Source organism: Ambystoma mexicanum, chromosome 5q, assembly GCF_040938575.1.
Source record: "Ambystoma mexicanum isolate Mex_15411 chromosome 5q, UKY_AmexF1_1, whole genome shotgun sequence".
Taxonomy (NCBI): Eukaryota; Metazoa; Chordata; class Amphibia; order Caudata; family Ambystomatidae; genus Ambystoma; species Ambystoma mexicanum.
The window spans coordinates 657,881,993-657,908,283 of NC_090933.1; positions in this window are offsets into that span (position 1 = coordinate 657,881,993).

The following is a 26,291-nucleotide window of genomic DNA, read 5'->3' on the forward strand; positions in this document are numbered from 1 at the left end:
GAAAGCTGAAGAGTAATATGTAGATATATTCAGAGAATAAGGAGAGAAAATCCCTCCAATTTTCTGCTGATAATTGAAGAGTAGATAGTTCTTTTTCTTAATATGTAAGGAGATAGGCAAGAATAATTTGCTATTTCGTCTTTCCTTTCTTTTTTCCTCTAAACTTCTTTCCATGGTTATTGGAATGATAGGCAATTTTCGATCTTTAAATGTGAAAAGAAATGCAGGGGGAGAAGATAAATATTCAGTGGTCCTCATTCTGTGGCTACTGTACATCTCTTTCTTTATACGCATGACGAGCAGAACATAATCTGCAGGTCCTCTTTCTATAGTTGCTGCATATCTAGAGGGCATAAATTCCTTTTTCTTTTTTATGAGACATGATGCAAGTGGATCGGCTATGCCATCAAGGAAGAGGGCAACAAGCAGGAAGAGAAGTGGCTTCCACTGGAGAGCTGGACATTCCACAGGTAGGGGACAACACTGCTCCCTAGAAGAAAACCAGAGCAGGGACGGATGTTCTGATGGGTTCCCTGTGGATCAGAGGTGTGCCAGATGGACTACCCCCATCACCAGAGCCCATGCAATGCAAAACAGTAATAGAATCAGTCTGTGGTGTGGAAGAGACCAGTTGGAACATTAGCAACCCAGCAGGGCCCATGCAAGAGGATGTACCATGCAGAATCCATTAGGGACACTGTAAGTCAAAACAGATACAAGTGGCAATCAGGAGAAATACCCTGATGGGTGGAGGGGTGGTGGAGAAGAAGACTTACTGATTCCCCGGTGAGGGGAGATGCGTCCGCTGGCCGTGAGGAGGCTCAGGGCAGCGGGATTACCCTGTGGTAATGCCCGCATTCTGAGCCTCCCCATTAGTTGGGAGGCCGCCGCACCCCCCTCGCCGGGTACTAATTTAGAGTATGAGACCACGATTCTCTATCATGAGCACATGCAAAAAGCCGAGCATTGTACTCAGTGAAGGTGATGGACAACACACGTCCCCCCTCTGAAAGAAACAACAGGCCCTGAGCTCAAATAACTAATTTACTCCCACGTTTGTATTTCACTCTTAAATGGAAGGTGGCATCAGCGTGGCACTGCTCTGCAAAATCGTGTGTGTTTTGTCCAAAACTATCAACAGAAATTGTGTATCTGTTCCATGTAAACCTTGCCATGGAACATTCATCCAAAATTGCACAAGCAGTGCAGAATTCGGTGCAGTGTGCCACATACCTAAAATAGCACCAACATTAAGGCAGAGTTAGAAGAGAACTTTTCTGACCGGGGATATATCATGACCCGGATATCAATCTCAGAATTGACCTGGCCAGCCAGATATGGCTTTACTTTTGTCCCAGTCTGGTAAACCAGGTTAACAATTAAGGCCAGTTTGGCCCTTAGTAAATTGAAACACTGCATGGCAATGTCCTGTTACCACATGGGTCATTTTTCGAAATGTATCTAATTATGAGAAATCCACCAGGTTGTCAGTAGCTGATTTAGAGTTCTTGGCATTATTAAAAGCATTGTTTTAGCAATAATGCTGCGTTCCAAGGGCCATTATCTGGTTGTACTAGGCCACAGAACAAATTGATAATGATAATGATGTGTTATTTATATTACGCTTTTCAATAAAGCTCTTTACATAGAACATATTTTACATGCAATATCACCCAAATGAAGTTGGTACTGATATAAATCACGAGAGGATGAAAGGCTGAATTAGCCTTGTCGGGATTCAAACCTGCGACCTGCAGATCACACACAAATAGCGGCAGCGAGTGCTAAACCCGCTGAGCTATCTTACTGGCCAATAATGAAGGTCAAGATGCATCCTCACCTGCTAATGGTATGCAGAGGGGGGCATTATTGTTATTACAACATTCCACCCAATGAGGCTAGAATGTTTTCTTTAAAAGAGAAACTTTGGAATTCAGAAAAAGAAGGCATTCCACCTTGTGTTGCCGACTACAACTGCATCTTTACTATCGATATTAAAATGACTATTTTCGATTTTTAATTCCGTTTGGACCCTTATTTACAGGATGGAAATGGAATGAATACAGCAGAAATCCACAATGTCACTGTTAACAAATCTAAGAAATATAAATGACAAAAGGGTCCATTCTGCCTCTTTTTTTGCAGCGCTTGATAAAGTTGTCGAGAAGGGGGGGTACCAGAGAGGTCTACATTCTCACCCCCTTTGGAAGTCCTCATGCAGGACATCAACTTCCTGCGGTGAAAGTAAACCCGGACCAATAAAAGCGAGTGCGGGAGTGGTCTTGCCTTGACTCATGTCATAGAGACCTGTTTGCACCGTATGAAGAACTGATTTGGTGCATGGTTGACACCTTCCAAGTCAAATGTCATTACAATTTCCAGAAGAAAGCCCTTCCTGTGATCATGAATTTATAAGCCAAAACAAGGATTAATGGCAATACCAATAAAAATGTGGCCCACAGTGAGCTGCGGGGTAAATCAAATTGTGCTAGGCAAAATGTAGAGAATCATATAACGTGAAAAGTGGAAACATAGCTGTAGGGAGGATCGAGGGGTGGGCGCTGTCCCAGGACCATCCATTATGAGATTTAATGGGCCATTACATCCTAACTAAGGCAGTGTTTTCAATAGGTGCCATTTTGAAACGACGGTAGGACAGGACTACATTATCATTGATACTCGTGTGTGCCACTGTATGATAATCGTTCTAGTCAGTGTGTGCTTTCATCCTCTGTGAGTGCAACAATACTTTATAGAAAGAGGGGTTTCTGAGTTAGAGGTGTGTGGAATGATAGTAGTGGGTAGTAGTAGTTAGGAGGAGGGAAGAGTAATATTAGCTAGTGGAGATGAGCCCTAGGAAGTACGCAAAACATTGCAGGGACAGAGGCTGAACAGAGTTAAGGTGAGCGAGCTTGGAGAAGGAGTGTAGAAGAGAGGCGAAAAGAGGGAGCGGAGAAAGGGAGCATGGAAGGAAACTAAACATGCTTGAACCACCTCTGAAGCTTGGAGTGATTCTTGTGGAACCTATGAAGTAATGCATAAATTCATTCACAATAATGTGCCTGATTCATGGAATTATTTGCGTGAAAAACACAGATGTGGGCGCCTTTCTGCCCGAAAATCCCTGCTTGAAGTATGGGGATTTTCGGGCAGAAAGGCGCGGATCTGCGTTTTTCACGCAAATAATTCCATGAAGTAGGCTGAATGTATCTATGTATCATTTCATTTCGTGTCACAGCTCACAGTGATAATGTTCTCCTATGATAAAGTACAATAACTTATTTTCACTCAAATACTGACTTCACATTCACTCCCAACTCTGCTTCTCCTAAACACACCTGCGACACTTTCAGTCACTAGCCAATACCTCACCTTATCCATAAATCACCCTTGCATTTTACTGTTCCTTGATTCCTCCTGCTGGCTTCTTCATCTGCCACCTCCTCTGACCTCATCCGCACAACCCCCACTTCCTACTTCCTTTTGTCTCCTTTTATCACCCTTCTCCTCTCTGGATTGTCCCACTGCCCCTGGCCAATCTGGGCCTGTCTTCACCGCCCTATATGTGCTGAAGGAAGCAAGGTTTACAATTAGTGTGCTAAATCCCGGCAGATTCCTCCATGCAGGTCCTCCGCAGAATAGCAAGAAGGCCCAGGAAGTTGAATGTCCTCGGTTCCCTTTAGGGGGCCTTGTTCCTGGTGCCTTCAAGGGAAGTCCCATGGTTGTTTGGGAATGGATGCCCCAGTTTAGTCTTCGGTGGTCTCGAATACTTGGTGGCCACTGTGTATGCTTTCTTCTATTGGCAGCCCTGGGCTGCTTCTCTGCCTGCCGCATATTGACAGTGTTGCTGCATTCCTCTCTCTCAGCTTCACTTTCTTTACTGGTAGTGGAGCGCTGAACACTAGGGGGCATTTTGATGGTGGTCGGTACCTGGTCTTCCTGTGGCTGATATGCAGCGCTGGATAAGGACTCTGACGTTGATTCTGTTCGCCCTTTTCCCGTTCTGACGATTCATGCCTAAGACAAAACACAAAGACACTGACAAGCATCTTGTATAGGAGCTATGGCATGAGACAAAGGTGAGCTGCTCAGAAACAAACAGGCAGGGGGGACAGAAATTGAGGCCCGCTAAACTGCCACTGTCCACTTCAGGGTTACAAATATCTCTGGATTTCTCCTAGGCCTCCCACATCCGGCTGAGAGAGGTTTCTGCCCCCTCTTGACAAGGCCAGGGTACTGGCCCTGTCATAATTACATTAAAAGAAAACATTTTTTACTTAAAGATTAGTCTTTTTGTGAGATATTGTAATCCAGTGCTGCACTTCAGAACATGATTATAGCCCTTCAAGTCGCTGTAGTATTGCAATAAGGTATGACTGGCTTCTGGTTGTTTGACCTCTAAACTTTAAAGAGAATACAAAGCAAATTGGGTATAAGATAGGTTGATAAATGACTATGCTTATTTTCAGACATGAAAGAGGAAGTAAATCACCAAACGAAAATATTCAAAACATGTTCTTCAGAGTAGACATAACTTCATCTGTACCTTAAAAAAAGAAATAATGGTGCATCAAAATGGGTTTAGAGGACTCCAACCCCTTTCCTACATGCAAAAATCCTTCGCCAAATTAAAAATTACTTTTGATCCTGAGTAAGTTCGACTGAAATGCAATGCAAACTCCATTCATAAAACCTCTTGAAATGTCAACATTTATAGTAATAATCGAATTAGGTAGTAGGACACTACCCCTTAGACTTCACTATTGATTTTTAAAACAAAAGAGGCTACTCAGTATTTTATTTATTACACAGCTTTACAAATGTTACAATACGATGGTGTCAGTACGGTTGGTGGATTCTTAACTGTATATTCAGACCATGGGGAAGAAAGGGACAGTACTGGGAAATTGAGACATCTATTACAATGTCTGGGACCACCTCGCCCTGCACTGGCTGCAGTCCTTCAAATGTCAGATGAAACTACTGCCTGGCCTGCTCGTGCAATTATGAAGACATCTAGTCCAACAAAGATGGGGCCTGTGCTTCTCGTTTGACCTTGTCCATAAAGGGTGGATAAGTGTTTAGAGGCGGAGGCCACTTGGGAGAGGAGACCACCAACAAACACAGGGTGTTCTGGCCAACAACCAAAACCCTAAGCTCACCCCCTTCCACTGCGACCCCAGCACCTCCATTTTAATTTGAAAACAGGAAGGCTTGTGCCCACCACCCTTAAACTGTGACCTCAGCCCCTCCATTTTTATAAAGAAAGAAGCCCTAAGCCCACCCCCTTCCACTGTAACCCATCCCCTTCCACTGCAACCCCAAAAGAAGCCCCACACCATGGACCCTCCCCCCCAGCCTGCCCTCGCCAGACCCCAATTGCTGCTTCTCGGGGTTCTGGGACCTAAATAGCCCTCTTACAGGAACCTTCAGTGCAGCCGATTAGGGCAGTGGATAAGGGTGACTCCTGTTGGCCCGTTGCCTGCGCCCTGCCCTGTACTGCAGCCCCCCGCCGACCCAGAGGACCACAGACAAAAGATAAGGGACATTGCAACATACAAAGTCTTGAATTCATTGGTTGTTCACCATGTGGAAACCTAAGGTTTAAATCCTGCGATTGTGAAGTCTCGCCACCTGGAACTTTGCAGTTTCCAGCATTACCGCTTTGACTGTTGCTGCTGTGAGGTTTCACCAGATCTGAGTTTTGCTACTGTGAGATTTACACCTTTCTGAGTTTCGTTGTTTTAGAATTTTGCCCACTATGAGTCCTGCCATTCTGGGGTTTCAACACATTTGGCCTTGATGCTCTGGTGTCTCTACACATTTGAATATTGCTACTGTTGGGGTTTCGCCATGACCAAATGTTTGCTACTGTGAGGTTTTGCCACATCTGAATTTTGCGTCTGTGAAGTTTATCCACGTTTTACCTTTTCTACTGTGAGATTTGCACTATTTTGTGTCCCGCTGTTTTGAATCTTGTCCACTTTGAAGCCTGCCACGGTCTGGTTTCACCACATTTGCTTTTGAATTTAGCCACTACAGAACTGTAGTGTTTTGTGGTCCACTACTTTGAAATGAACCACACAAATACTGTACCCCACTGCTTTTGAATTTAACCACATCACAAATGTACTGATTTAGTCAAAGCCACTTTACAATTTAGCCACACTGGAACTGTACTAATTTGGAATCCGCTCCTTTTGAACTTAGCCACACTAGAATGGTACAGATTTAGTTAATGCTGCTTCTGAATTTGCCCACAAGAAAACCACACTGTTTTGGCATCCGCTCCTTTTGAATTTAGTCACACTCTAATTGTACCGACGTAGCCTCACTGTTTGTGAACTTCGCCACACTAGAACTGTAGGGATTTGGTGCCCAATGTTTTTGAATTTAGCCAGACTAGAATTGTACTGATGTATCTGTTTAGATTTAGTTTAGATGTGCCACTCTGCAACCCATTCACCAAGACCAAAGCAAACACAGGACAATACAGAATGAAGAATCTACAATAAAACTACTCAACAGCCAGAGTTCACATGAAACCAACTAACCACCGCCTTTCTCTCCTCCACACCACCACACCTCTCACGTACTGCACACACACAGAGGGCTAGTGAAACAAGCTGCAACAAAACTCCCCACCATCCCCCCACCTTAACCCTATACATTTGTATTCACTTTACCACCCCCCACATATATATATATGCGAACAAATAGGGGTCGGACTTTTGGGCTTCAGACTTTTTGCCCTTTGTAATTTTGTACAATACCAAGCAAATGGCAGAAAATGACAGCATTGCGCGGAATAAATCAACATGACATAACAATGTAACTATGTAATTCCAAGCTTTTTGCACATGTATTTTGGGCGTTAAGCGAGGAGAAACCACAAAGCTATACCAATGAGTTTTCATGTGAAGTACATAAGAGATGTCTGGAAGGAATAAATCACACACATATGTGGGTGATTGCTTTTGGGCCAGGAAAGAACAAAATCAAATTGATCAACCCTTTTATATTTTGGGCCACTAAAGTGGAAACACCATGTGATTTTCAGGGTCCAGCCAAGAAGAAACATAATCAGACACATGACACATGTATATGTTATTGTTTTGGGTTCATGAAAGGAGAAATCAAATCAAACGCATGGTGACGTGATTGTGTGTTGTGCAGGAGAAGTAAGATCACACACGTTGACCCAAGAAGATTTTTGAAGTAAGAGAAGAGAAACCAAATTAAGTAACAAAGGTATCAATGTCAATGCTTTTAGTTTGTCTTAGTCTTAATAAAGACATTACCTTACTACTAAAGGTGCAATAAGAAGTGAAGAGGAGGTGTTAGTCTCTCACCATGACTACCATTCTTCCAATCACTCTAATATACAATGAGATATGGGTAACAACCCCCAGCGATGACTGAAATAAATGAACAAAGTCTCTATGATCGGATAGTATAAGCAGGCCTATTCCAGATCAATTACTGTATTGCCTTAGAAACCACATGCTATGCTATCCATGCCATGATTCTGCTATGCTATCAACATTCATGTATCTATTGTAAGTGATGGGAGGGTTGTACATCAAACAAATCAGGAAGGAGGGGGCAACATCTAGATATGTCTCTTCAGATGACTTATGCAAAACACTGAAACAAGTTCAATTGGAGGCAATAAAGGAGATGCAGGTGGGCCATGAAAAAGTGATGTAGAATATAAAAAAGGGACATGACAGAAAGACAACCACTCTCGAACCATTTTGGGACACCTTCATAGAGGCTGCTAACTCAACTCAATCTGGGCATTTTTAGAGGATAATTGCAAACCATCCTAAAGTTATAGATACAGATAACAGAGTACATGTGCATATCCCAGATCAACCCCGAGTTCATTTTTACTCATTGCTGTATTGGAAAGGGCACCGAAGCACTGGGGAAAGTGTCTAAGAATGATTTTCTAGAGTTTACAACGCAAAATGTTAAGCTCTCAGAAGTCACATTAAAAGAAGTTGAATTCACTCTTAACAAACAAATAGACTTTAGCATCATCCCGCTGTCGCTGTGGCATTTGAGTGGGGCACAAAATGCCACATGAAGTGCAAAAGTGCATGCCTTTAAATGAATATTATGGCATTAATTTCGACTGTGGAGTTAGTACTGTGTTCCTCTGTTAAACAACCTGGGTTTAGGGGGCTGATGCAAACAGCCAGTCATCAGTGTAAAATGTCCAGTACCTATTTCTTTTCATCAATAGCCGAAAAAACAAATGATTGACGAAGTTATTGTTGCACTCTGAAGGGCGCTTGGCCAATGTGACTTCACCACGCGCGTGAGGTCTTGTTGCCAAAGCATTAAATAAATAATCTGTCACCATAACTACTTCTACTGGGCATTCATCAACCCACGTAGCAGCAGTGGATGTTTGTCATTCACCAATAGTTTAACTTTTTCGTGATTGGGTTTGACATCAAAAACAAAGAGGTGATGGCTGGAAGGTTTATATCTTAAACCGCTGGCAATTGCTCTGGGCAACGCTCCAGACCATTGGTCTTCGCTTGCCAAGCCATTAAAGAAATTGACCCTATGCAAATCGGGCTTGGTCCCACCCCCGAAGGGGCAGTCCAACCCGAACTGCTAGGTCACATACCACAAGCATCCCAGGACATGTTTTGGCCTCATTGGGCGTCATCACTGAGGAGTATCTTGGGTTTCTAGGCCCACCAGACCCGGGACCAACGTCTGGCAAACCACTGCTCAGTTGTTCTCAAGGAGAAGGGGAAGGTGAGGAGTGCAACAGTATGTCATTCCTGACAGTTAAAACTGGGCCAAGTGGCAGAGGACAATGGCTCAAACTCTGTTCCTGCTCTAAGAACCGGTCAGTGTGTGTTCCAAATTTGCACATGCCTTGCTTTAGCCAAGTACTCGGCATTGCGGTTGTGCATTGCATCAACTACTGCAATCAACAATATGCCATGTTTCGTGTGCAACAGAACATAATGTACACTGTCAGCCAATCCTAGAGTGCTAGAAGTGTGCTGGGGAAATTACCTGCTAAACACTGCTGTACTGACATACTATATTTCGACCTATGCTGGAACTTCTATGTGAATAGAATAGCACAGTGACTGACTCCTGCAGTGGTTGCGTACCTCACACACATTCATTGGCACAACATCTATCCTGCAGCATTCAGAGGAGGCCACCAAGCTTCTTGGACTATTTCCTTTGCCACTCGGTGATGTGCTGCCACTGATATGTCTGTTGGAATGGTGTCCCTCCAACATAGCAAAATAACATGACTATCGACCAAGGCAGAAGCCCTTCGATAGTGGCTAAACTGTTCATACCATTGTGCGGTGACACATTCATTGTTGCAATGAAAGGCAACACAGAGAACCTGTTGGCATCATCCCTTCAAACCACAAAAGCCCAGTTGCTTCATTTCTAGTTACGAGTTAGCCTCGAATCGATTTTTTGATTGTCAAGCTTCTGATTGGCTGCTCAAAGTGTATTCCAGTGATTGCAGGCTCCAATTGGAGCCTTGAAGCACCATGAAACTAAATTCAGAATTGCGATTCAAGTATGAGTCCAGGAACCAGAAAGCATACGGAAGTCCTACAAAATGGCCCGTACTTGAAAAGATATGGTCCCACATGCCAGTTTATTGGTGGGGACGGCGGGGGAGTGTCAAGAGGTCGAGCAGGTTTACGTCTAAGGAACCAGTCGTAAAACCAATGGTAATATCCATGTTGATTTACGGTACACAAACATTACTACATTATTGTACTGTGCATGTTATCACCTCTCCTACATTGTGCACAGCTCAAACCGAGAGAACAGCAACACTGTGACTGAAAGAGCAAAATGTTACACTTAACAAAACATTTCCCACTGTTACCATGAAACTGCAATTATGAATTAATGTTCAGTGTGTAACCTTTACAAGACTTGTTGGGTTGCACACACTCTAGAACAAACTATAAACCTGCATGATGCAGGGTCTAATGGGGGGTTACAATATGCTGTTCTGGTGAATTCCAGGCCGAATAGGTTTTTATTTATTTGCTTTATTTTGATATTTATAAAGCGCATCGAACCCGGGGGTGTCTGGGCGCTGAGCTTACATCTGCAAGGGCAGCCCCCTGTCCCTGTTGCTCTCCCAATCCTGGTCCCTGCATGGTACCACCGAGCCACCCTACAACTTGCCTACTGCCGGGTCCGGCTGCCTCTTTCTGGCTCTCTAGATACCACGCCCCCGGAAGTCCGACGAACAGCACATTGCACTTTTTGTGCAACCTTTTGTGCCTCTGTGGTTCTTTAGCCTCAGTTCAATGGTAATTTCCATATGTACTTCGGGTATGGTTTCTCCGAGTTTCAGAACTATGGGCTTCAGTCCGAGTTAGGCGGTGCAGGGTAATATGGGGCGGTAATATCATTTCTGCTGCATTATCGCACCGCCCAAGTATAAGTGGAAAATTAGAGGGTTCCCTGGCCCCTCAGAGTGGGAGGTTAATCCGTCACCTTTCCGACACATTTTAGCGCAATTAGCGCCGGCAGAATTACCACTGCAGAAATTCCACCAAAACACACATGGAGTCCTATGGACTCTAATTAAATGGGGACTAATACCACCACCGCCACTTGTAACCTGGTGGTAAAGTGTCCCTGCCAAATATTTGTGGATCATCCCCTAAAACCAGGGGTGATCAGAAGAGACCTGCAAAAATGTGCATGAGAATGCGACCCTCAAAGCGTTGTATTTTTTGGTCATTTATTTTCCAATGCGGGGAGGGCGGGGGAGTGAGGCTTACACAAAGAAATACAGCCTCCATCACCTCCGCAACCAACATTCCGGTTGGTCATTATGAGTTATTTTTTTTTGTGAAATACCGCTATTGGCAGCACCACCCCTAGTGGTGATGGTTATAAAAATCTGCCCAACCTGAGCTTTGCACTGACAGGTTTGGTTTTTCTGGAATACCTACAGAGGTAGTCCAGAAATACCACCTCTGTCAGTGGTAACTTAAAAGGGTATTTTTAGGCATTTTATTCTACCCTTTACCACCTTCAACGGGCAATGTACAGTAGTGGTTCATACCACCACTGCTCAATGGTTTTAAACAGAAAAGTATGCACTGCGTAGTAAAGGTGGTGGGAGGGAGCATCAGAGATGGCTACGTTTTCACCCCCTTACCATGGCCCGCAGACAAAACATGTTTACTGTCAGCCTATACTGTTAAAGAAGACAGAACATGTTTATTGTCAGTCGATACAGTTAAAGAAGGCAAACCACGTTCACTGTCAGTCTGTAGGGTTAAAGAAGGCAGCACATGTTTATTGTCAGTCTATACAGTTAAAGAAGGCAAACCATGTTTACTGTCAGTCTGTAGGGTTAAAGAAGGCAGCACATGTTTACTGTCAGTCTACACGGTTAAAGAAGGCAAAACATCTTTACTGTCATTCTATACGGTTAAAAAGACAAAACCTGTTTAGAGCCACTTTCTAATTTATCCTGTACCTCTGAGGTGGAGGCACAAATACGTAGTCTTTCAAGAGGAAGTCCACCAGGAGTACCACCTTCAGTGGTGTTTCCAAGGAATACCGCCAGTGGTATCAGAGAGGATATGGTCTTAGTTGGCAAACGTCGATGTATTTACGACTACTTCCCAACTGGTAATTACCTCCGTACTTTCTGATTTCTATTCCTGCAGACAACCTTTCATTGCAGATGGGGAGTGTACACAAATGTACTCCACCGCGATTTCATGGCGAAGGCTTTACACAAGTGCTGGGGCAGATCCGAGCAAAATTAGAGCCATTTCGATGAACCCTGAATACCATGACATCGGCTAATTCGGGGTTTCGGCAAAATGTTTTACCTAGGCTTACCTATAAACATTCATTTGGCTTAGGGTGAGCACCATGAATCCCAGCTAATAAGCTACCATCGCGTTCGTGGCTACGCGCATCTACATTCTTTGCACATTTGAAAAAACACAATTACATAAAAAACGACTTTGAGCTATGTTTTGTTCGTCAATGTTCTTTTATGTGGTCTCGTTTGCTTTTCTGAATGAGAAGGTGAGAATCTTGGCATCATAGAACTCTAATCAAATCTGAAGGGGCGACATGTGAGATGGCAAAAGAATGAGGGTACTTTCAGACCATATGCCTTCAAAACAAAATCAGCTGCAATTAAATCGACTGTCCTGTGAGCAGCCAAAATGCAAATGGTGCCTTTATCTAAAGACTGTTGCTTTGGCGAGATGAACTGTGTGGTATAATAAAGTGGAAACCTAACTCTTAAAAATATGACGCCACTACAAATGATAACCATAGCCAGCAGCGCGCACACACATATGTAAATCTAGTCAGCCGAGTTCAAAAAAGGTTTAGGTTTTTTCGATAAATTACATTTTATAATGACGATAAAAAAAGTTATGTGGCGCTCAGAGGCATGCCAGAGCCGGATACTTTACTGTACTGGAATTGCTGCTGGAGATGCTTCCTAAAATATATATGTGGCAATCAGACATCTGAATTCGCTTTAAGCCATCACCAGCCAGCAGATTAAAGTATGATATTTGTAAAATGAAATAGGGAAATCTATATTTTAGTTATTACTCGGTGAAGATACTACTACACTTAAACGCAGAACAAGAAGGACGCATTAGAAGGCGGCCGCTTCTCTATGTTCCATTGAATGCTGTTGTAGTGTGTTATTATCTTGCATAATAATTATTCTACTACACTATACTACTAATCTGAATAATAATAATAATAATAATAATAATAATAATAATAATAATAATAATAATAATAATAATAATAATGGCTTGCCATGTTTCTATCGTACTTCATGCAGGATTCCTGCAGCTTCTACGGTGTAAACAGCTCTTATTACCGATGTAATGTAGGGTGACCAGATTTAAAAAAAAAAACGGACAGGCCATCGACATAGAAGTAGGACAGCCGTATAGAAGTATTACTACTTCTATGTTGCTGGCCTTTTGCGAGGGGCGGGGAGGAGAGGTGCTCACAGGCAAACTCCTCTTATTGGAAGAGAGCGCCAACGAGGAAGAGTTGCGGGACCAGATTTCGAAAATCGGGTCCTGGCAAAAATCAGCACTGTAGCCACCCACCTTGCAAACCCGTACAGGGTTTTAAAATTTAAAAAAATACTGTGACCCCTGGACGAAGGATGATTTCCCCGGACTGTCCAGGGAAAACCGGGACGTCTGCTCACCCTAATGTAAAGGTACTCACTGTATTGACCTCAGGAGGATGAAGGGTTGTGCCTTGCATTATACACAGATACTTGTCTTGTTAATTCATTAGTTTGTTCTCTGCCAAGTAACCCGTCCATTCCATATATCAAACAATTGATCCAGTCTGCACCCTTGAGAAAGTGACCAGTGCAAAGACATGCTTTCGTGTAAGGCAGAAACACTGCTTACCTGCATAATGTTGGAGTATATTCCAGTGCACGGTGTGTGGGACATGGGTTGATTGGCATATCATCCATTGGCTTCGGGTCAAGAACCCATGCCCATCAGGATAAATCGAGCAAGGGATCAGGCATCCTCAAAGTGAAAAGAGTGAAGCAACATTTCCAATGTGTCCTTTCTACCATATTGGCAGGCATCCATCAGAGATGTGACTGAGATAAATTCCTAGGACGAGACACAGTGTCCACTTCTGTGATCCTATCCAGAGGTTTCCCTGGGTGGTGAGTTCAGAAGGATAATGCATCACTTCCCATAAATCCTTTCACCTCAGCATGAATCAATAAGGGTTTGTAGGAAAGTCAGACGTAAGCACCCCTCACCCATAGAAAGAGCTGGGTTTTGTGTGCTAGACAGGACCGATCTAAAGGTGCAACCAACAAGCCTTTGTGTGTGCCCCCTCTACCACCGACCCTATGTAGACTAAAGCGTGCAGCATGAGTGACACACCAGAAGTCACCCATCAACCTCTTTCTTAGTGCTTGTGGATCCTCATGGGGTGGGTCCTTGACTTGGATCACTTCTTTAACTTGCACCATTGATCCAATCCTTCTCATTGCAGACAGAGAGGCAGGGACTAGCCAGCACCTAACGTGTAGCTCCTCATTTTAGCATTAAAGAGAAGAGGCTACTGACAGGGACATGGTAGACGGGCAGACAAGTCAACTGTGAGCAGGGATGGTCTGGGAACGAAAAGAGGCCCTGTAAATAATGTTCAAAGTGGTCCAATATTACACATTTACAGCAAGCCCAACCCTTTTCCTATGAGAACATTTGGAAATAACAGAGGTTACCAAACAAAAGAAGCTTAGGGTGCAGAGGCCTACCAGGAAACCTCCAGAGGTCCCTATAGGCCAGTCGACCCCTGACTGTGAGTTCTTTGTAGGAATTCTTGCCAAGTAAACCCTTCCATCAGTGTAGGTACCAACAGACATGTGAATACAGCTAGCCCACATGCATCAGTTTAGCGCTAAGTGAAGGCATATGTATGATATTGAGTGCAAAATAACTCACAAAGTACCTGACAGAAGGAAAGCCAAATATTGACCACCGGGGATCTTGCAAATACAACAGGAGATATTTAGGCGTTTTTTAGCAAGCACTGCCAGGAGCTCATGGTCAAAGACGTGTGCATGCTTCACTATCATACAACCATGGAGGGGTTGCTGCAATCCACCAACAATGCACAGCAGTGACCATTGGAAGTGTGTGAGGTGGCAATAATGCTATAGCCTCTGCAAGCTCTCAGCTGAGAGAGATCACTAGAATGCAAACTCATTTGTGACACTAACAGGAAGCAGGCATGCCATGAAAGACATGTGAAGCCGTCAATAAGGTCACATGTGTACCCACATGCTGCTTTGGAAACCAAACAAAGATATTGGGTTTCCATCGCAAAGGCCCACCATTTCACTACAGATGAGTAAGAAATTCACATCACGCCCAGAACTTGGAGAAGAAGACTACGAGGATTGGCAGGCTGCCACCCACTATGACCGGGTCAAGCAATACCACCCTCATAAGGTATACTTGCGAGCCTCTCATGTTGGATAATCATCACTTGTTGGATTCCTACTTGGGAGCACATGGGAAGGCTATCTAACTGCCTACAGCCTTAGATCACTGAGGTGCACACAACCAAACTGAAGCAGACAACACATCAAGATGGCAAGTGCCCATCACTGTATACAACTACCTTCCAATAGAGGATGAAGGGATGAATAGACTACCCTTACCCCCAGTGTCAGAAGAGGACTCCATGGATTGACTGGTGACCTATTTGGCCACATGACCAGTCTTCACACTCTCACATAATCAGCTAGTACAGGGCAGCCTTGCCCCAGGTGGCCTGATGAAGGTTGCATAGACAAGGGTAATAACTATTGACATATATATATATATATATATATATTGAAGAAAAAGGAGGAGAGAAGAAGGACCGCACTCTCCGTCACCCAATAGAATCAGTCAATCCAAAAAGGAAAGAAGGAAGCGCAGCTCACAAGCGGTAGTTAGAAAGCTCATTTAATGACAACAGCACAAAATGTGCAAGACAAACGGCTGGGGAAACAGCAAAAACAAACAGAGGCAGGATGCCTATAGGCACGACTTGCTTACAACGCGTTTCACGCCCGACTGAGCGCTTGATCACGTAAAGAAACGAAGGACAAAAGCACAGTTAAAAGAGCATGTAGTCCATCAACGATGTCAGTAGAAATAGGGGTGCATGAAAGGACTGATTCAATGGCGGCCATATTGGAAGGGAAAATCAGATAATGGTCAACAATAAAACCAAACGGGACCGATAGAATAGGCCAATAGAATGATCGAAATGAGCCTATTTTAAATATAGATACCAAAGGCAAGCAAATGAACGGTCAAATACAAAAACATGGCCATATGAGCCAATTCCCATGCACCCCAATTTCCTACTTGTGTTACCGGTCTAAAAAAAATAAAATTACAATACACAATTGACAGTAGGGTGAGTGCAAAGTGCACTAACAGAATAAAATCACAATACCCCATCAGATCAAAATACATTTATATATAAATCAATCAGTCAAATGTAAATCAGGCTAAAAGCGACACAGTGCCATCATATACACGAAGATTAAAAGGCCAAACAGTATGTCAAATCAAGATAAAAAGTATATGCACATCGAGACAGATTGTACAAAATAGATTGACTGAGCCACCATGGCGTCCAATAAGGACAGTAAGGCCTTGTGCAAACAAGCAAAATAGCAGCATAAATATGTACAAGATATTAAAAATTGCATCACATTCGCAACAACAATATGTGCAAAAGAGCAAAAATGCAGTCCTGGTGATAAGGTACATAGCAATAGTGGCTTTTGTAAGTCAACTGAGCAATAGATCTTGTACAAGAACGCAAACATAGCAGCATAAATATGTGCAAGACGACAGAGAATGCATCATGATCGCGACATCAATATGTGCAAAAGAGTAAAATTACAGTCCTGATAATAGAATACAAGGCAGCAATAATTTGTACAAGTCAGCCAAATGGCATTTCATACTGAGACCAATGTTGAGAAAAATATAAAGTGCAAGTGCAAGTAAATGCAGGGCAACATGAAAATATGCAAATTAGCAAAATCACTTTGGTAGCCACAATTAGCAGCAGTATGGCATAGAAATTGCAAGTTATATCGTCTACACATAGCAACTGTGAATGTATACAAACAAACCAGGTATAACTATGGCTGGAAAATGTGAGCATGAGACCCATAGATGGGAACATTGGGCCTGACTAAATACCTGGACAAAAGAAAAAATTATAATAATCTACGGGGTACACAGGTAAGAATGTATTGTAACAAAAAGTTGAAGAAAAAACGACCAAGTAACCAAAGTGAAGAAAATAACATAAAGTACCATATAATAAATACCACAGACTACATACGGAAAATACAATGTGCCAAATGTCCTACAAGGTCGTGATTGCAGCAGCTTGAAAATGGAACCAATACCAATTACAAACAATAATGATAATGCAGCCACCATAATGGTGAAAAGAAAAAATAAAACTTGTTTATAGACCAGGGACAAATCAGTGAAAAAATTCAAAGAATACAGAATGAAAGAACCATTCCCGTAGACAAAGTATGATCAAAAAATTGGTGGAGGAAGGCAAAACTATCCAAAAGGCAGCTGGGGGTATATAGTCTTATGTGCCCAAGAACTTATAAAGCTCCTCATCGAGATTGTGACCGTTAGGGAACTTGGTGTCCAAATCCAAAATGAACCTGGTCTCCAGCTGTCTGAGAGTTAACACGCGGTCTCCGCCCCTAGGATGGATCGGAATATGTGCCACTGCGAAGAATTTAAGAAGAGTAAGGTCATTATTATGTTCTTGCTTAAAGTGCTTGGCCCTAGGGTATGCGGGATCTGAGTTTTTGATTGCCCTAAGGTGCTGCAATATTCTGAGCTTAAGCTCACATGTGGTACTCCCGACATACCATTGAGTGCAGGGACATGAAAGAACATAAACCACAAAAGCAGTATCACAGTTCACTGAATACTTGATTAGCTGATTACATTGGGTGACCGGATGTAGAAAAGATTTACACGCAGTCGCAAGAGCACAGGCCTTACATTTAAAACATTTAGTAAATATATAACTTTAGTTACAGGGACGTTAAGGCGAGAACCTAACACAACAACAACCCTGAAATTCAGCTAAAGCCACCTTAACTTCGCACCCCTGTTGCACAGCCTATGACCACAATGTTGACATCACAGATTAAATCACTGATGTATCACTAATTACATTACAACAGTAACTGGCATTAAGCATGGCCTTCAGCTGTGGTCAGTGTGCATGGCCAAATATATTTTAACACATGCTATTTAAACACTAACTAGCCACTCGCTGTGGCTTTCAGCCCTACCCACTGTATATTATACACACTAACCAACCACTAGCCATGGTCTTCAAACACAATGCTAGCCAGTGGCCATGTCCTTTGGCTCTGCCGACTGTATATTCTAACATATTAATGGGCACTAGCTATGGCCTTTAGCCATGGCCACTGACTACATCTTTCAATGTTGCCCACTACATATTTTAAAACAGTGATGGGCTACTAGGCATGACATTAGTCATGCACATTGGTATTTTTAATCATTAACTGACCACTGGCTATGGCCTTTGGTGCTGTCCAGTGACCCCAGCTTTTGTCATGACCAAATAAATGGCCTAAATTGTTAATAAGGTAATCAAAGATTTCATGAGCTAATTCATAAATAATGTTATGTCTAATTCCAATATTGATGTAATCTGTTATGTACAAGGTAATTAGTGCTGTCACCAAAGATGACATCAGTGATGTGATTTGTAATGTCATCAGTGTTCTCATACAACATGTAATTAGGGATTTATCAGTGATGTGATCTGTGATGTCATCATTGTAGTCATAGGCTGTGCAACAGGGGGTGCAAACTTAATGTGACTTTAGCTTTATTTCATGAGTTTTGTTGTGTTAAGTTCTCACCTCAACTTCCCTGCAAATAAAGATTTTTCCTTGAATTTGAAAGGTTTTGTTACAATGTATTGCTTGCCTTAACATCCTGGCAACTAAAGTCGTTTTCCTTGAATTTCAAGGGTTTTGTGATTGCATCCACAAAGTTGCATATTTTTTTATATTATTATTTGTAACCACAGCTAGAGCATCAGCCAATGAATTTTAGGATTTTACGTGTACAGCTAACACAAGCAACGACTGGAGTGCTTTGATTCGCAGCTAAACGACTGCCCCTGGTAACAGTGTAACCACGTCAACAAACAAACAATTGGGAGATTTCAATGACTGAAACTGCTTAAAATAAATTACAATAGATATTGTAATATATTTTTGCAGTCTGTGTTCAATATTATCTATTTTTGTAATTTAAAAGGACCGTTTGAGAGGACGGAAAGAGGGGGATGAAATAGGGGAGGAAACCACATAAGGATGAAACATCTAACAAAGGGAATACAAATAAAAAGCAACCTATTTTTTAAATTAATTAATTAATATTTTTAGAAAAAAGGGGGGAAAAACTGCCACTTAAAGCAAAAAATAAGAATGACAGGTAATCTGTTATTTAGTGATTAACTTCTGCCATTCCTCAAATATGGCACCTCGCTTGACTACCCATTCAAGACATCATCTACAGATGACTTGCATCATGGAGAGACTTGGAATCAGTTAAACAGGAGTCTGTGTAGTTGACACCACTGCTCTAGTTGATGCTTTAATTGCAGTTTGTAATTCTGTTGCACTGGTGAATGGAAGTGCTGCAGGTGGTCCTGATGTCCGTCTATGCAAAGAATGGGACCCATGCATTTTTCTTTTATAATGTCTGTCCACTTTCCGATAGTCATTATCAACGTCACCCCAGTGGACTCACACTAGATGAGTATATAAATAGATGTTCCCAGGCTTTGAAATGGAACATTGGAAGGCCCACACCGTAGAGTTTTGTTGCAGAATGTGCAAAGTACTTCCACTGCTTCTTTTCTAGAACATTGTCATCGTCATCACTGCTGGTACTCTCGTGGACAGACATATTAGAATGTCCAACCGGGAAGGAATATATAAAACAATAAAAAAGACAACACAAAAAAGACAATAGGCCTCATTAGAAGTTTGGCGGCAGACTTGCCAGTAAAACCGGTAGGCTGCCGCCAAACATCCAAAAATTTCTGGCACCCACAAATGGGCAATTACCAGTACATTACAGCCCTGCCGGACCCAGTAATTGCCCATACTAGAGCGCCAGAACGGAATGCTCCCCATTCCCATTTGTGCCCCCTAGGGCTCAATGGGAATGGGGAGGTCGGATTCACCGGCACTGTTATAAACGGTGCTGGTGTATCCGACATGCTGTGCTTGCGGGTGCCACTCTGCAGGTCATCTGCAGGTCAGACCTGGCGGGCAGAAAGGCACTCGCGAGCACAACTTGTTGTTTGCCGGTCCGGGAACTACGGTATGGGCAAGCTTACCAGTGCCGTAGTTCCCGGACCGGCAAACTTATAATGAGGCCCAATGCCTTTAACAACAAACAGACAAACTAAACAAATCACAAAACAAAGGGAAATAGCATTAGGGGAAATGTGGGTAAAAATAATAAAGAATTAAAGGGGTAGAGTGCCAAAAGCGCTTGCAGTTACTTAAAAACCCTTTAATTAGCAAGTACAGAAAGCAATGATTAATGTAAACTTATTTTTGTGTGGGTGTGGTGATTATTCACACCTACAGTCATCCACGTCCGCTGATTGAATGGTGTCATACGCACGGATGTCATGATATGGCGTAATACGGCATGGGCGTAGCCACATCAATACAGCCGAACGTGCAATTGTATTCTCCATAGACACAGCTAGCAATGACGCATAGGCATGAAGCCACACCACAAAATATAATTGTCTGGAGAGTGATGCATAGCTGTGTCAATGTAATTTGATCTGCTATTAGATAATTCTACACATGCGGATGTCATGGACAGCCATGGGCACAATCGCGTAAATGCATCTCAGTGTGCCATTGGCTCCTTTGTTGATGCAGCAAGGGTAGACAGGAGATCACAATGCAATTGGCCGGTAGGAAGAGCCCCAAAGCCACATAGCCACGTCAATGCAACTTTCAATCCGTTTGCCAGACCATCTTGTGCAATTTCCAATACACATCATCCACATCATCCCTGAATACTCACACCATATAATTTATCATAATTAATGCTCTCAAGCTTTCTGGTGGAACATTAGAAGGGCCACATCTTAGTGTTTTCTTGCACAATGTTAAACATATTAAAATGTGCAACTGGTGACGAAAATATTAAATAACAAAAATGATGACAACTCTAGAATGACAGTGCCACAAAAAAGAAGCCTCCTCTCTGAACCTCTCCACCATTTCTGATAACTCTTCAAATAGAGTGTTGCAATGCTGCTAATATTTAAAGACTCTGGCTGTTCATAGCAGCACTTTTAATAGGTGGGGGTTAATTATGCACAACCACTGCTCACAGCTACAGAGAAAATGTAACCCTGTAACACCATTTCCCCAGCTTCACATCCCGGTGCCACCAAGATATTATGGCAGGTGGTGTAAGTGGGGAAATGGTACATCCCCATTCCCTTGGAATCCAATAGGATTCCATGGGGATGGAATCACTGAAACACCGGCCCCATTGCTAACAGTGTTGGTGATTTTGTGAAAACACTGTTGCAGGAACCTGAACTCCCAGCAGATCAGGCCTGCCAAGAGTTACAAACCTCTATGAGCAAACACTGTTGCATATATTCTCCCCCGAATATTCCCCAATCGTTGCAGAATTTGTCTCTCTCGCTTTGTATACTGCATGTCACCCGTTCCATAGCTAGTTTCCCCCAAATTATTTATCATAATTGATGGTCCCAATTTTTCTGACAGAACATTACAAGAGCCATGCCGTAGTTTTTTCTTGCACAATGTTAGACCTATTCAAATGTCCAACTAGTGAAGAAAATATAAAATACCAAAAATGACAACTCTAAAAAGACAATGGGGCTCATTACAACATTGCCGGTCCGGAAACAATGGTGCCGGTAAACTTATCAACACCGTTGTTTATGGACCGGCAAAGTACAAGTCTGAGGGACGGGTGCCCTCCCGCCTAGCAAGTCTGACTTTACAGGCAGAACGGCACCCGCCCACAGACTTTCACAGACGTAGCGGCACCGTTATTAATGCTGCTGGTGCTTCCATGGTCCCCCCTCCCATAGAGTCCTATTGGGCTCTATGGGAATGGGGATCAACATTTTACCAGCCCCTGACTTACTGGACCACTGGTGTTGTAATGCCCCAGTGTTTCCGGCAAGTCAGGCACCAGTAATTCATTACAGGTCTGGGGGCCACCTGCCGGTTTTGCCGGCACAGTTACCGCCGGACAAGTAATAAGGGCCAATGTCACAAAAAATGAAGCCTCCTCTTTGAACCTCACCAGCATTTCTAATGACTCTTCAAATAGAGTGTTCCAGTGCTACTAGTATTTGAATACTCTGGCTGTTTCTAGCAGCGCCTTTAATGGGTGGAGGCTGATTTTACACAACCACCTCTCACAGCTACAGTGAAGATGTAAGACCACATATAAGCCAAAAAAGGCTCAGCCTAGTATGGGCCAGACCACCTCATGCAATCTCCAATATTCATCATTCACATCATTTCAGAAGACTCGCACCATATGATTTATCATGATTGATGTTCCCAAGCTTTCTGCCGGAACATTAGAAGAGCCATAACTTAGTGTTTTGTTGAACAATGTTAGACATGTTTGGTAAGCAAAACATAAAATAACAAAAATGACAACTCTAAAAAGACAATGGGCCTCATTATGACCCTGGCGGTGACGGTATTAATGGTGCTGGTAAATCACCGGCACCGGTCATACCATCCCCTCCGCATTACAAGTTCTGCTTGCGGGTTCCTGACAGCCCGCCAGGTCTTACCAGGTGGGCTGTGCGCCACCCGCGAGCATAACTCATAATTGCGCCGACACTGTTATCAACGGTACCAGCACAGCCGGGCTCCCAATCCCCATTCTGCCTGTGAATGGGCAATTACCGGCCCATTCATCTCATAATGGGCTGGTTATTGCCCAATTGCGGGAGGCGGTTACAGCAGCGAGCATGGCGGTGCCGTGCCTGCCATACAGGCACAGCTACCGCCATGCTCGTAATGAGGCCCAACGTCACAAAGAATGAAGCATCCTTTCTGAACCTCTCTAGCATTTCTAATTACTCTTCAAAAAGAGTATTCCAGTGCTGCAGGTGTTTGAAGAGTCTGGCTGTTACTGGCAGCACCTTCAATGGGTGGAGATTGATTCTGCACAACCACCGCTCACAGATACAGTAAAGATATATCGCCACTTACAAGCCAAAAAAGGCTGCAGCCCAGTAAAGGTAAAACCATCTTGGGCAATTTCAAATGTCCACCATCCACATCATCCCAGGAAACTCAAGCCATTTGATGTATTATTATTGATGTTCCCAAGCTTCATGTCTCATTCCATGGTGGAGATCTTTTTTTTTGCTTTTTCATTTGTGAAATGCTGGAGTGTTTTAAACCAAATAAATACACTATTAGTACCCCAGGATAAACTGGACAACAGCAGCTTTAATGGGTGTAGGCTGATTCTGCACAACTACAGTTCACAGCTACAATGAAGATATAAGTCCACATACAAGCCAAAAAAGACTGCAGCCCAGTATGGTCAAAACCATCTCACACAATGTCCAATATACATCATCCACATCATCACAGGAGTCTCACACTAAATGATTTATCATAATTGATATTCCCAAGGTTCATTTCCAACATCTTTTTTCTCTTTTTTCAGCTTGCAAAATGCTGAAGTGTCTTTAACCAAATAAAGACACTATTTGTACCCCAGAATGAAGTCGATGAAGACTTCTGGCACATGCATTGCATTATAAAGAAAAGATCCTGCAAAGAACTCTGGCTCATCCAATTGGTACTGTTGGAGATAGGATCACCACATGTAAATAATTCATGAAAAACGTCCTCTCTGAACCTCTCTATTATTTCTAATAACTCTTCAAATAGAGTGTTACGGTGCTTCTGGTGTTTGAAAACTCTAGCTGTTGCTGACAGCACCTTTAATGAGTGGAGACTGATGCTGCACAACCAACGCTCAGAGATACATTCAAGATATAACACTACATATAAGCCAAAAAATGTTGCAGCCCAGTATGGGCCAGACCATCTCGTGCAATTTCCAATATGCATCATCCACATCATCCCATGAAACTTACACCAGAGGAATTATCAAAATTGATGTTCCCAACCTTTCTGATGGAACATTGGAAGGGCTACGTCTCAGTGCTATCCTGCACAATGATAAACATATTCAAATATCCAACTGGTGACGAAAATATAAAATAACACAAATGACAACTCTAAAAAGACAATGCCACAAAAAATCAAGCCACCTCTCTGAACCTCTCTAACATTTCTAATAACTCTTCAAATAGAGTGTGCCAATGCTGCAAATTCTTGCAAACTGTAGCTATTGCTAGCAGCACCTTCAATAGGTCAAAGTTGATTATGCACAAACACAGCTCACACCAGCACTAACATATAAGACCACAAATAAACCAAAAAAGACTGCAGCCCAGTATGGACCAGACCATCTTGTGCAATTTCCAATACGCATCATCCACAGCATTCAACAAGACTAGCACTAAATGATTTATCATGGTTGATATTCTCAAGCTTTCAGACGGAACATTTGAAATCCCACAGTGTAGCGTTTTATTACAGAATGTACAAAGTACCTCCTATGTCTCTTTTCTGGAACAGTGTTTTTTTAACTTTAAAGAAGTGCTAACTCTCAGCAGTGCTTTGCATCCCAGTTGCCTTCTTCCTCAGTGGCAATTAATTCAGACACCAAATGATAACATCATCACTGCTAGCACTCTCGTGATCGGCCTTGTTTGAATGTCCAAACGGGTAGGAATATTTACAACAAATAAAATGACAACATGAAAAAAACATTGCCTCAAAACATTAAAAGGGAACATTAGAAGACCACTTCTTAATGTCTTCTTGCACAATGTTAGTTGTATTCAAATGTCCAACTGGTGATGCACATATCTAACAAAAAAAATGACAACTCTAATAATACAATGGGCCTCATTACGAGGTTGGAGGTAGCCTTGCCGGTAAAACCGGACAGGCTAAGTCTAAACTCGCATCCGGGTCTGGCACCCGTGAATGGGCAATTACCAGGCTATTCCGGCCCAGCCAGACCCAGTAATTGCCCTTTCGCGGGTGCCGGACCAGGTACATCCCCATTCCCATTTGATCCCCATAGAGCTCAATGGGAATGGGGAAGGTGGTAGCACTTGTACCGTTGCTACAGTACTGCTCTTCTCGCAGTGCCGGTACGGTACCTGGTGACTGCAAGGGCACCCATGAGCAGAACTCGTAGTATGGTCATGAATAACATTTGTGATGTCATCTTTGATATCATGGGTGTTAGCCCTTGCCATGTAAAGGGGTAGCACAAGTTATGGTTCATTAGCTTACCATAACTGGCACATTTCTGGGGGGTTTCGGTTTTACCTGTAACCATAACGTCCCTGTAACAAAGTCTGTTCATTGAATTGCATAGGTTTTTACTAGTGCAACTAAACTATTAACGTCCCTTTAATGTTTTTTGTCACTGAATTTCGTTGTTTTTTAGCAGGTTACCCTTAGTTTGTAAAGAAGAACTGTGCAACATAGTGAAACTACTGGCACCATGTTAATGAGGAGAGCAGTCGCTGACAATGCGTCTATTTGCGGAGATCGGGTGGCATCCAACCTGCTGAAGAAGGCAGGTGCCCTCTCACATAGTGGTACCAATCACCAAAGGCAAAGAACATAGACAAACAGCACCATGTGTTAGAATTGCAAGGGAAAATAGAGTAGGTTTGCAAATTGTGTACTTATGAAGCAAACAGGACAAAGGCATAGTGCCGTGATTCCTGCCCCTCATGTCACCAGCCCTCCAAGATGTCAGGCTGGAGCCAGGTCACAATCACCTACATGGCCCTCAAGGGCCTCTCCATCCCTCCAAAGACCCACTTGGAGGCAGGCTTGGTGCTTGTGGCACCAGACTCATTCACTCCCATAGGATAACATTGGGGATTGGACTTGTAGTGCATTGATGGAGACAAGATGGATGCCCCCACATATTTCGGTTCCCAGAACTGCATGTGCGGTCTAGTCTTTTGGGTGTGGTTCAGCCCAGAGACACCTGGGGTATCCAGAGATTATTTAAGCCACACCCAGGCTGAGAAACATGCTTTGCGTTTTCTGCACCTGCAGCGTGACACTCACTGTGTTCGGATCGGTATCCAGTAGGCCTGCATCTTTCTTCTGCGCTCAGCTCCTGCAAGAACAAGAACACCGTTAGGAACAGCCTTACCCACTTCTGCCCATCATTCATCGCTCCTTCTGTTCTGCGGGCATCTTTGGCGGTGTCATTCCTATCCTGGCACGCTGCTTCCTACGGAAAAGGGAAAAGAACAGAAAAAAGGCATTAGTAAGCATTCTGCAAATCTTGGCTTATTTTTAAATACTGTACGAGCTTCAAACGCTTACCTGAATCCCAGCCTCTCTGGGGGAACTCTGTCTCCGGAACTTCTCATCTGCAAGAGGGAAAAGACACTCCAGGTTAGCGTGGAAAAATCACGAGGTGCCACATACCGCGCTTACCCACCGGATTTGTTCT